A 9,994-nucleotide genomic window follows, 5' to 3' on the forward strand; every position below is an offset into this window, starting at 1 on the left:
GATTGTTAAGCAAAGCTCCCATTGACTAGGGTTTTATAATGTAAAAGAGCAGAGTACGTGGTGCTTAGGTGGGAAAGTTTGGTCTCACAGGTGATGTGGTACAATCCTGGGCAGATTAATGTATGCTAACTGAAAGTTTTAGTAGGAGACTTGGATTTTATACTATATATTATATATACTATAGTTAGCATGTACTCCAAATTTTTATATATATATATATTTGCAATATGAATTTGCAATTTTGAATGTTTAATGTTAAAATGGATTTAGCTTCCGAGATATATAACATGGATTTAGCTTCTGAGATATATACACTTATTGCAGTCTAACTTTGCATAACAATTGATATCTGCAATTCCATCAATTGATTGTTTTTTTGATGAATTTTAAACGAAAAATGCTGATTTCTCTTCTTAAAAATGTCAAATTTATATATTGTTTAGATTATGACAATTGAAAGTGGTGTGTAAAAGATTATAAAAATATTTAAAAATTATGAACACATTTTATTTTCTAATTATCTTTGAGTTTTTGATGCCCTAAACTAATTTTGACTCATGCCCCCTGTTATCACTCAAGTTGTCCCCAGGTTGGAGTAAGGGATACGGCCGAGGTAACCACAGACCAACTTTGGATTGCAGGTTCTAGCCCACCTGCAATCAGAGAGGGCTCTCTCTTTCAGATTTAGCTTTGTTGAAAAGGATTTTAGGCTAGGTATTGAGTTCAGAGGGATTTTGTTTTGTTTTTGGTGGGAAAATTGATGTTTTCAGGTGGAGAGGCGAAACATAATCTGGAAATTTCAAATCATTGGGCGTGGAGTCAAGAAGGAAGACTGCTGGTGCGTTTTCTCGGTCACAATAGGGAAAATGGAGCAAGATAGCTGCGCATGAAACAATGTTTCAGGTTTAAAGGATGAAGTGAATGCTACGTAATGAGAGGCAGTTAAGAATCTCTCAATCACCTTAACAGAGGGAGGTAACAGAGCTCTACCTAGAGGCAGTAAAGAATCCCTAGATAATTGGCCAACACAGGTGAATCGGGGTAAATATGAGCCAGAAGGAATTCACATTCATAACCAATTCATTCAGAGGAAAACATAAAGAAATAACAGAAATTGAGGATAGAGTGTAGTTAAACAAATTCTAAACTAATCTTTCTTTCTGCTATTTAGATAATGGTAAACAGTAAAACAGAGGCAAGAAGCACTTATTTTATCAGGTTGCAGCACAAGAATTCCATCTTCAGTATCCAGAAAACATTAATAACACATCAAACAGTCTGTTCTCAGAACTTTCAGCAATCTTTGATTACAGAAATAACTTAGGTATGCAATGCGAGTCTCTAGTGAAAATTCTCAATTGACCCACCCTTGAAACAATGCAGAGGGCGGTATAAATAGGGAAAAGCTCTCTACAAGTTTCTTTATTACATCTTGACCTAATCAGGTCATAAAAATTGATTAATTGACCTAATTCTATCAAAAATAAATGCATGAAGATATCCTCGGGCTGCGTTGAGGGCAACCGTATCAAAACTGAGTAAATTATGTTGTCCTCGGTGGCTTGGTGCAGTGTTTTCTGAAATAAATGTGTATGGGTTTCTGCTTCTTTGTTGTCTGGTGGCTTTGAATGCCTTAATTGTGATTTGAGGACAAGGATGGGCTTACGCCTCCTGATTTGACTTTTCTGGGGGACTCATTAATGTCTAGCTTCTTCGAGCCTCTAAAAATCTTGACTGGTACTCTTTGACATCTTTCTCTTCCTCTGATACTCTTTGACAATAACAGGGTTGCTGCTTTGATGTGTTGTGCATTAAATCAAAATTTAATGGCCGATGTTCGGCTCTCTGTCTTCCTTAAAACTGTCTTCTGCTCCTTTCTGAATGCTTCGCGAAGAAAAACGGGTCATTCTGCGCCTTTCAGGCTTGCTGGGTGCTGCGTGATGAGGGGCTTTCCATTTTGGCCTATTTTATCCAGCGATGCGCGATTTGCGCTAGGTGCAAATCGCGCATCAAAAACTGCCTCAGAAACTGATTCCGGGGCTCCAAAGTCGTGATTTCGCCCTTCGCGCCAAAAGTTGATGATGACGTCAGCATGATGGGACCTTGTACGGCGGGTGACGTGGCAGGATGACGTCAGCATGTACATTGGTGACGTGGCAGTACGACAAGACTGATGATGTGGCAGGACACGCGGCAGTGACGTGGCAGGTGACTCAGCGGTATGGTGGCAGGAGGCCACGCAGGCGAATGACGTCAGTGATGACGTGGTGCTGACGTAGGATGGAGGAGGGTGGTAAATGGTTTTGGGCGCACTCCCTTTGGACAAAGGTGGTTTCGGGGGAGGGGGCTCCGCCACACCTGGGAAGGCGACGCGTGGCGGGAGTACGGCGGCAATACCGCCTATCTCCCGGACGCTAACCTTCGGGCTCTTGGGAGATGGGAAGGCCCGCCCACCGTAGATCTGTGGGACGGGCGATCGAACGGTCGGCAGGAAGGACGAGGCAGCGGGGAGTTAACGTACAGGGCGCGCGGAATATTCGGATTTGATACGGTGTGGCGAGGGGTCAAAAACTATGGTTTATGCGGGTTATGGGGGTTATAAACGGGCGGGTTAATATATTTACACTCCGGACTTTGGCATAAGGGGTAAAACGTGGGTTTTTCGAGGGTTTATGAGCGGGGGTTTAATGATTTATGCACAAAACTTTAGGTTAGGGGCGGAAAAAGGGGGTTTTGAGGACAGAGAGGTGGGCGAAGGCTATTGGTCTAACCAGAGGTTTAGACCAATCCCATTTCATGACGCGGATGTGTTAAAAACAGCCCCAGATGGACTATTTTTCCTGGACTTAGGAAAATATGGCTATAGTGCCAGGGGGGAAATATTTAGTACTTTTTGGGATTTACATACATAGTTTTAGTAGGGGATAAGGGATATAGATTAGGGAGTTAGATAATAAAGTTAGGAGTTAATATGAAAATGATCAGAAAGCGCTAAGGTAAGGGACCTTAGGCGATTAGGGGAAAATGATTTGTATAGGAAGAATGGACCAACCTTGAGTAAAGCAGACCTTCACCAAGGCAAGTGATATGGAAAATGATGAAACTAAGAGGAATCAAGCAGATCTTGACCTCTTTGGGGAAGTTAGTAAGTGATTCAGGGGAATAAGAAGGAGGGGGAGTTAGTGATGTCCAGATTGAGTTCCTCCAAATGAAACCTGCATCATGACTGTGATATGAAAATATATGACACTTTTAAAACACAAAATTGATCATGAGTCATCATTCTGCAACCACACAGCTACCTACCCAACCTACTTTCCTAACATTTTTTCTTCTTTTTGGTTTGGGTGCATTTAGACTTGCAGACCCAGATTTACAATTTTTTCCTTTTTTTTGTTTTCCTATCTAATTCTACACTTATTTCTGCCAAGGACCCAGATTAAGCTGTTGGGCTCCTTTGATTCTCTACCTATCTACAAATCTGCCAAGATTAAGCTGTTTGGACAGATATTCAACTCTATATTCTAATACAGGAAATTGAAACCTAGGGAGACCAAGATTAGACTGTTTGGACCTCCCTTAAATAAAAACTCTTCAAAACTGGAACAATCTCATCAAAATTGGAATACAGCAGTGGCATATGGACTAGCACATTTCATGGCATTCTGTGGAAATATGGAACACTGCAGCTTTGCGAAGTATGACATATTTGGCCTATAAAAATGTCAATCATGAAAGATGAAACCCTGTTGCAACAGGAGGCTAACAGTGGCTCCACTTGGGGATGGCTTTTCCTTGTGAAAAGCCAAGAACAGCAGGTCAGACTGCCTAGATCTTCTGTTTGTTGCTGTAGACTGGAAACACTTCTTTGTACTGGCTCCTAAAAATGTGAAACTTTGAAATCTGAACAACTCTCACCTCAACTGGGCTATTGTGGACTGTGTAGCATCGCCTGCTTTCTTCTGTGTGCCTGATATAATGTACAATGTCGCCTGAGTATTGCCTTTTAAATCATGGATCAAAATTGATGTATTTGCCTTGCTTTTGCTTTGATCAAAGGTGCTGATATGAACTGAAAATAATGCTCTGTTTCGATGCTTGTGACTGAAAATGCAAACAGTTTCTTTCTACCATGAATTTCTTGTAATGTGACAGTTCTCTCCTTGCTTTTTTGCTGAAATTGGTACAGAGACAGAGCTTTAAGAACTGGAGTACTTGCATCGGCTGTATCTTCATAAAATTTACTGTTGTTCCTTAAACAATCGGCCTGCTTATACAAAAATAAAACAGAGTACTAATATATACAAATAAGACTGTACAAACGATATATACAGAGCTGTATCGTTTCTTTTAAGAGGGATCATGATAATGTTTCAGCATACGGCCATTAACAGGGCCTTCTTCAGTAGTATTGCCCTTTGTAGACTTGAGAAAATATGTGTTGTTTCCCTGAACAAGAGAAACAACAAAAGGTCCTTTCCATAAAAAATCAAACTTGGCATGTTTGCCCTTGTCTTCTCTTCTTGAGTCCCACCTTAGAACTTTGTCACCTACATTGAAATCCTCAGCTTTGGCTCTCTTATCAAACATCTTTTTGAGTTTTTCTTGGAGAATTTGAACTCTGTCATAGACCTGTTCTCTGGTTTGCTGAAGATGAATGGTCTGATTAATTCTTCTTTGAATGTCATTTGGTTCAGCCTGAATTTCCTGTAACAATCTGATAGTAGGGATGCCCAGGGACGAAGGAAATCTGGCCTCCATGCCATACACTAGCTCATAAGGGCTCATCCCAATGGATTTCTTTGTGGAGAGTCTGTCTGCCCATAGGGCATTTACCAGCTTTTTGTGCCAGTTCTTCTTGTTCTCTTCCAGCACTTTCTTTATGATGTTCATGAGGCTTTTGTTAGATGATTCAGCCAAGCCATTACCTTGAGGGTAATATGTTGTAGAGTGGCCCAGGGTGATATGGAATTTGTGACAGAAATTGATCATCTTTTTGGACTTAAAGGCAGCAGCGTTGTCAGTGATGATTTTCTCGGGGCAGCCGAATCTAGAAAGGATATTGCACTCTAGGAATTGGATAATGATGGTATCATTGGCTTGCCTACATGGAATGGCTTCAACCCATTTGGTGAAATAATCGGTGGCTGTTAGGATCCACTTGTGTTGGCCTGAGGAAGAGGGATGGATTTCTCCAATGAAGTCAAGACCCCATTGTTGAAAAGGCTTTTCTGTTGAGATAGGTTTAAGGGGCAGGGGTAACAGCTTTCTCTTGCCCTCAAAGATTTGGCATTTGTGACATGATATGGAAAACTTTTTCACATCTGCAAAAAGAGTGGGCCAGTAAAAACCAGCCCTTAGGATTTTATCAGCCGTGGACTTCCAATATAGATGTCCTCCACAATCACCTGCATGGAATTCTTTCATGACATTGTTAGTTTCATTCATGGTCAAACAATTCAGCAATATACCTTCATGATTTCTCCAAAATAATGCACCATCTATAACACAAAATTTCAAAGCCTTAATTTTTAAAAATCTTTTCTTGGTCCTGGACAATCCTGGGGGAGCACACAGGTTTAAAAATACAAAGCATATATCAGCGTACCAGGGGCATTGCAAAAATATTTCACTGATATGTGGAGTCGCCAGCTCCTGTTCATTGTCCAGCTGGTTAATGTCTAAGGCTTGAAAGTTTGTTTCGGACATAAGTTTAGCTAAACCTTGTCCCTTTATTAGCTTGGTTGGTTTTATTTCTATGTCGTATTCAAGGATGCTTGCTATCCACTTGCCTCTTTTGCCTTCTAATCCGTCTTGGGTCAATTTGTCTTTTACAGCAGCGTGTGGGACATAGGCAGTCACATGTGAATATAGTATATAAATTCTGAATTCCTTGATGGCCTTAACCAAGGCGTAGGCCTGTTTTTCCATTATTGGGTACTTCAAAGGGGCGTCTCTTAAAGCTCGGCTGAAAAAAGCGATTGGCTTTTCAGCTCCCTGCTCATCCTTTTGCAGCAGGACAGCGGTTATTATGTGATCAGATGCAAACGAAAATATGATAAAATCTTTGTCAAACTGTTGGCTGGTTAAAACAGGGGTCTGGGTTAATGCAATTTTGATACTCTCAAATGCCTGTTTGGTTTCAAGAGACCACTTTACCTTGGCATCCTTCTTTAGCATATTGCTTAACAGTCTTATCAATTCAGCTAGATTTGGGATGAATCTTCTTAAAAAGTTGATTTTCCCAAGGAATGCTTGTAGCTCTTTTATGTTTCTCGGGTATGGGATTTGGAGGATGGCTTGGATTCTTTCAGGATCAATTCTAATTCCGTCTTTCGATATGATATGGCCAAGTAATTTGCCTTCTTCAAGGCCAAAGAGAGATTTTTTGGGATTCAAGGAAATGCCATATTTCCTACATGTCATGAAAATTTGCCTAAGATGCTTGAAGTGTTCTTCATCAGATTTGGAAAATGGGGTTAAGTCATCAAGGTAAACAACTAGGAAGTCGTGTATTTCTTTAGCAAACGCAATATCCATTGCTCGTTGAAAGGTGGCACCGGCGTTTTTAAGTCCAAATGGCATCTTTACATACTTAAATGTTCCCCATGGTGTGGTAAAGGTTGTTTTGTCTTGGTCGTCTGGGTGAACAAGTATTTGGTTGAACCCTGAAAATCCATCTAGCAAAGAGATTCTAGATGATCCCACTACTCTTTGAAGTATGTGGTTCATTTTGGGCAAAGGATAGTGGTCTTTTAGGGAAACTTGATTTAAATTTCTGAGATCTACACACAGTCTGATTTCACCTGTCTTTTTTCTCGTAGGAACAAGATTGGACACCCATTCATAAAATCTGATGGGTGCTATTATGCCTGCTTCAAACATCTTCTTTACTTCCTTCTCAATTGGGGGAAGAAGCATAGGGTTAATTCTTCTAAGTTTCTGCTTGAAGGGTTTCTGATTTGGCTTTAAGGGGATTGTGTGTTGGATCACCGAGGTGTCATAGGATTTTAAATCTTCATAACTCCAAGCAAATACATCTTGGAATTCTTTGAACAGATCAATGTACTTGGGTTTTTGATCAGGTGGCAAATTTTTGGACAGTTTGATCATTTTTGGATTCTCTGTTGTCCCAATGTTGTGTTCTTCTATAGCAGCGTTCAACGGTTGCAATTTTGGTTTTCTAGGGACATCATTAGCGTTGAACATGTCTTCCAGAGGAGTGAGGCCAACAGGCAAAAAAATATCTTTTAAGTCAATAATCTCAGCCTCTATTTTGTCTATTTCCTCTAGGTGCATTTGTTTCAGCTTTTCTATGTTTGTTTTGTCAAAAACGGTCGGGTTCAGGATTTGTCTGGCTGTTGCAGCTATTAAAGCTTGCTGATCTTCTTACTGATTTTCAGTTGTTTGCTGTTGGGAATCGTTCACAGCGTTAGTGTCAATGTTAATATTTGAAAACTCATGCTCAAGGGTAAGGAAATTATTAATCTGGGCGTCATTCTCAAACACTTGCCAATCTTTAATGTTATTTGGGACAGCAGGCCTATGTTTTATTTCAGCTGTGAAGTGGTGGTTTGGGTCAAAAGGAAGTTTGCACGTACTTGAAAAAGTGGCCAGGCTGTGCGCGTGAATGTTGTGATTTCTTGAAATCTTGTCAAGCTTGACTTCAGTGAATGCATTGAGTATATTAGTTGCAGCAGTCCTGTAGGCTCTCATTCTATTGTCATTGGTAACGAAATTACCTTTCATCTGTTGTATAATTAAATCAAAGTCACCTAAGATAGACACTTTCGCAGCTCCTAGAGATTTCAGCAGTTTAAGGCCTAAAAGCAGAGCCTCATACTCTGCCATGTTGTTCTTGCATTTCAAATTCAGTCTGTAGGCATGTTCTTCTGCATGGTTGTTAGGTGTGTTGTGAATCCAAACACCTGCCCCTGCTCCTGACTTGTTAACAGAGCCATCAAACTCTAGGTACCATGTGATTTCTTGCTTGTGGTTAGTACTAAAAGTTTTAGCTAAGTTAGGATTGGGCAGATATGAAGTTTCTGTTTGGGGAGGTTCTTCTAGCATGCTGGTTACGTTAACTGTTGTGACAATCTCATGAGTGCGTGTAACCGATTCTTCATTGATGTGTGCTTGTTGTTCTAGAGCCAATGTCTTATCACCAGTCAGAGAATTTATGTCATCATTAAACAAAATAAAGGAATCCATATCAAAATGGATTGAGTAAATGGGAAAATTTTCACGCTTGCTCTCACTACTCACCACATATTTCATGAGCGTTTCTCTGTACAGTCTCTTTGGTTGCCCAAAGACTGAGATGGTGGCATATGATAGGTCTAGTTGAAGGGATCCTTGGAGCTTTGCTCCCCATGATCTTGATAGGAGCATACCATACTTTGGTGGGATATCAGCCACCGCCACATCCATGAGGATGGTCTTGTTTGGATATTGAACTAAGGAGACACACAAGTCTTTGATGAGGCCTAAACATTTGACTTGACTTGAGTCAAATGAGTACAGATCTTTGTAAGGTCTTGTAATATCAAGGTTGAGCTTTTCCATTACTGCTTTGGGTATAAGATTGTGCGATGCCCCTGAGTCAAACATAGCGTTGTGCAGAACTTTGTCATGTATATGCAAACTGATATAAAAGGGTGGGACAGGTCCATGTGTTGATTTTCCATTAACTTCCGGGCCAAACAACAGTTCAAGGGAATCATCCAAAACATTTACATCGTCCTTATTCTCTAGGAGTTGAAGTGATCTTTGAATTTGTTGCCTATACACATCATGTTTGGCAAGTTCTGAAAGAGGAACAGGTATTTTCAGCTTTCCAATCTCTGTCTCTAGGTTAAAAGGCTTTTCCAATGGAGTCTTAGTGTTGACAACGACAATTTTTTCCTTTTCATTTGAATTATCTGTGTTTTGCTTTCGTTTATCTGCGTTTTGGGAATTAATTGGCTGCGGTTTTTTAGCTTCGGGAGGGCTTTTTGCAATGTTGTTGGAGGTTTGCTCAGAAGGTGAAGGTGGCAAAGGCTGATCAACAGAAGGCTGCGTGTCTGTTATGTCTTCTACAGTTACTTGATGCGGGTTTTGGACAGTTGTATTAGCTGGTTCTGTTATAACAGCTTTGTTTTTAATCTTGTTGGGTTGTTTGCTTTCCTTTGTTTTGCTAGGCTCAGAGATGTCAATGGTCCTAGTTCTCAGTTTATATTGTTTGTGTACTTCGTATACAGCAGTGTCATAACCTTGTTTGAAATCAAAAGACTCACCAGTTTTAGTGTGAAACTGATTACAGTCATGCTCATTTTGGTCTTCTTGTGTCAGGAAAGTTTGATGTTCACCCTTTAGATCCATTAAATTCATGTGAGTGTCCTCTGTTTGCTCGTTGGATGTGGATCCTTCTACATAGTTATCTTGAAAAGGGGGTCTTATGTCATGGTCTTGGCTAGACCTACCAGCATTTGTGTTCTGCGTTTTTCTGAAATTTGGGTTCCTTATGGTATTGGACTGTTGTCCTTCCCATGATGCTTTTCTCTCCACATTTTCTACTCCTTCTCCCAGCCTTTGCAGGGCGTTGATAATTGCGTCAAGTTTCTGGTCAAAGGTTGAGGGTTCTTCCTTAAAGGCAGTTCTTCTTTCCATTCTAGCTCTGTTTCTCTTGGCAATTAAGTTAGCCTCTACGGTCACGGCCACATTTTGCGCGTCTGCAAGGGTTTGAGGAGCTCTTTCTTTTAACTGGTATGCCACATCCGGGTCAAAACTATCAGGGAACTTGTACAAGGCAAGGTCAGGGGGTGGCCTTAAGTTCTGTGGTATTGCATTATAGACATTATTGAATCTTGCACAGTATTCCAAAATAGTCTCTTGAGGACCTCGTTTAATTGTATCATATTCGGCTAGTATGTGCAGTGGATCTTTCTTTTTCTCCCATCTGTTGGTAAAGGATTGGTAAAGCTCATCTGGAGTGGTTATGGAGTTTGCAGCAAGT

Source organism: Pinus tabuliformis, chromosome 1_2, assembly GCF_031772625.1.
Source record: "Pinus tabuliformis cultivar Carrire ecotype Pingquan chromosome 1_2, CPIR1, whole genome shotgun sequence".
Taxonomy (NCBI): domain Eukaryota; kingdom Viridiplantae; phylum Streptophyta; class Pinopsida; order Pinales; family Pinaceae; genus Pinus; species Pinus tabuliformis.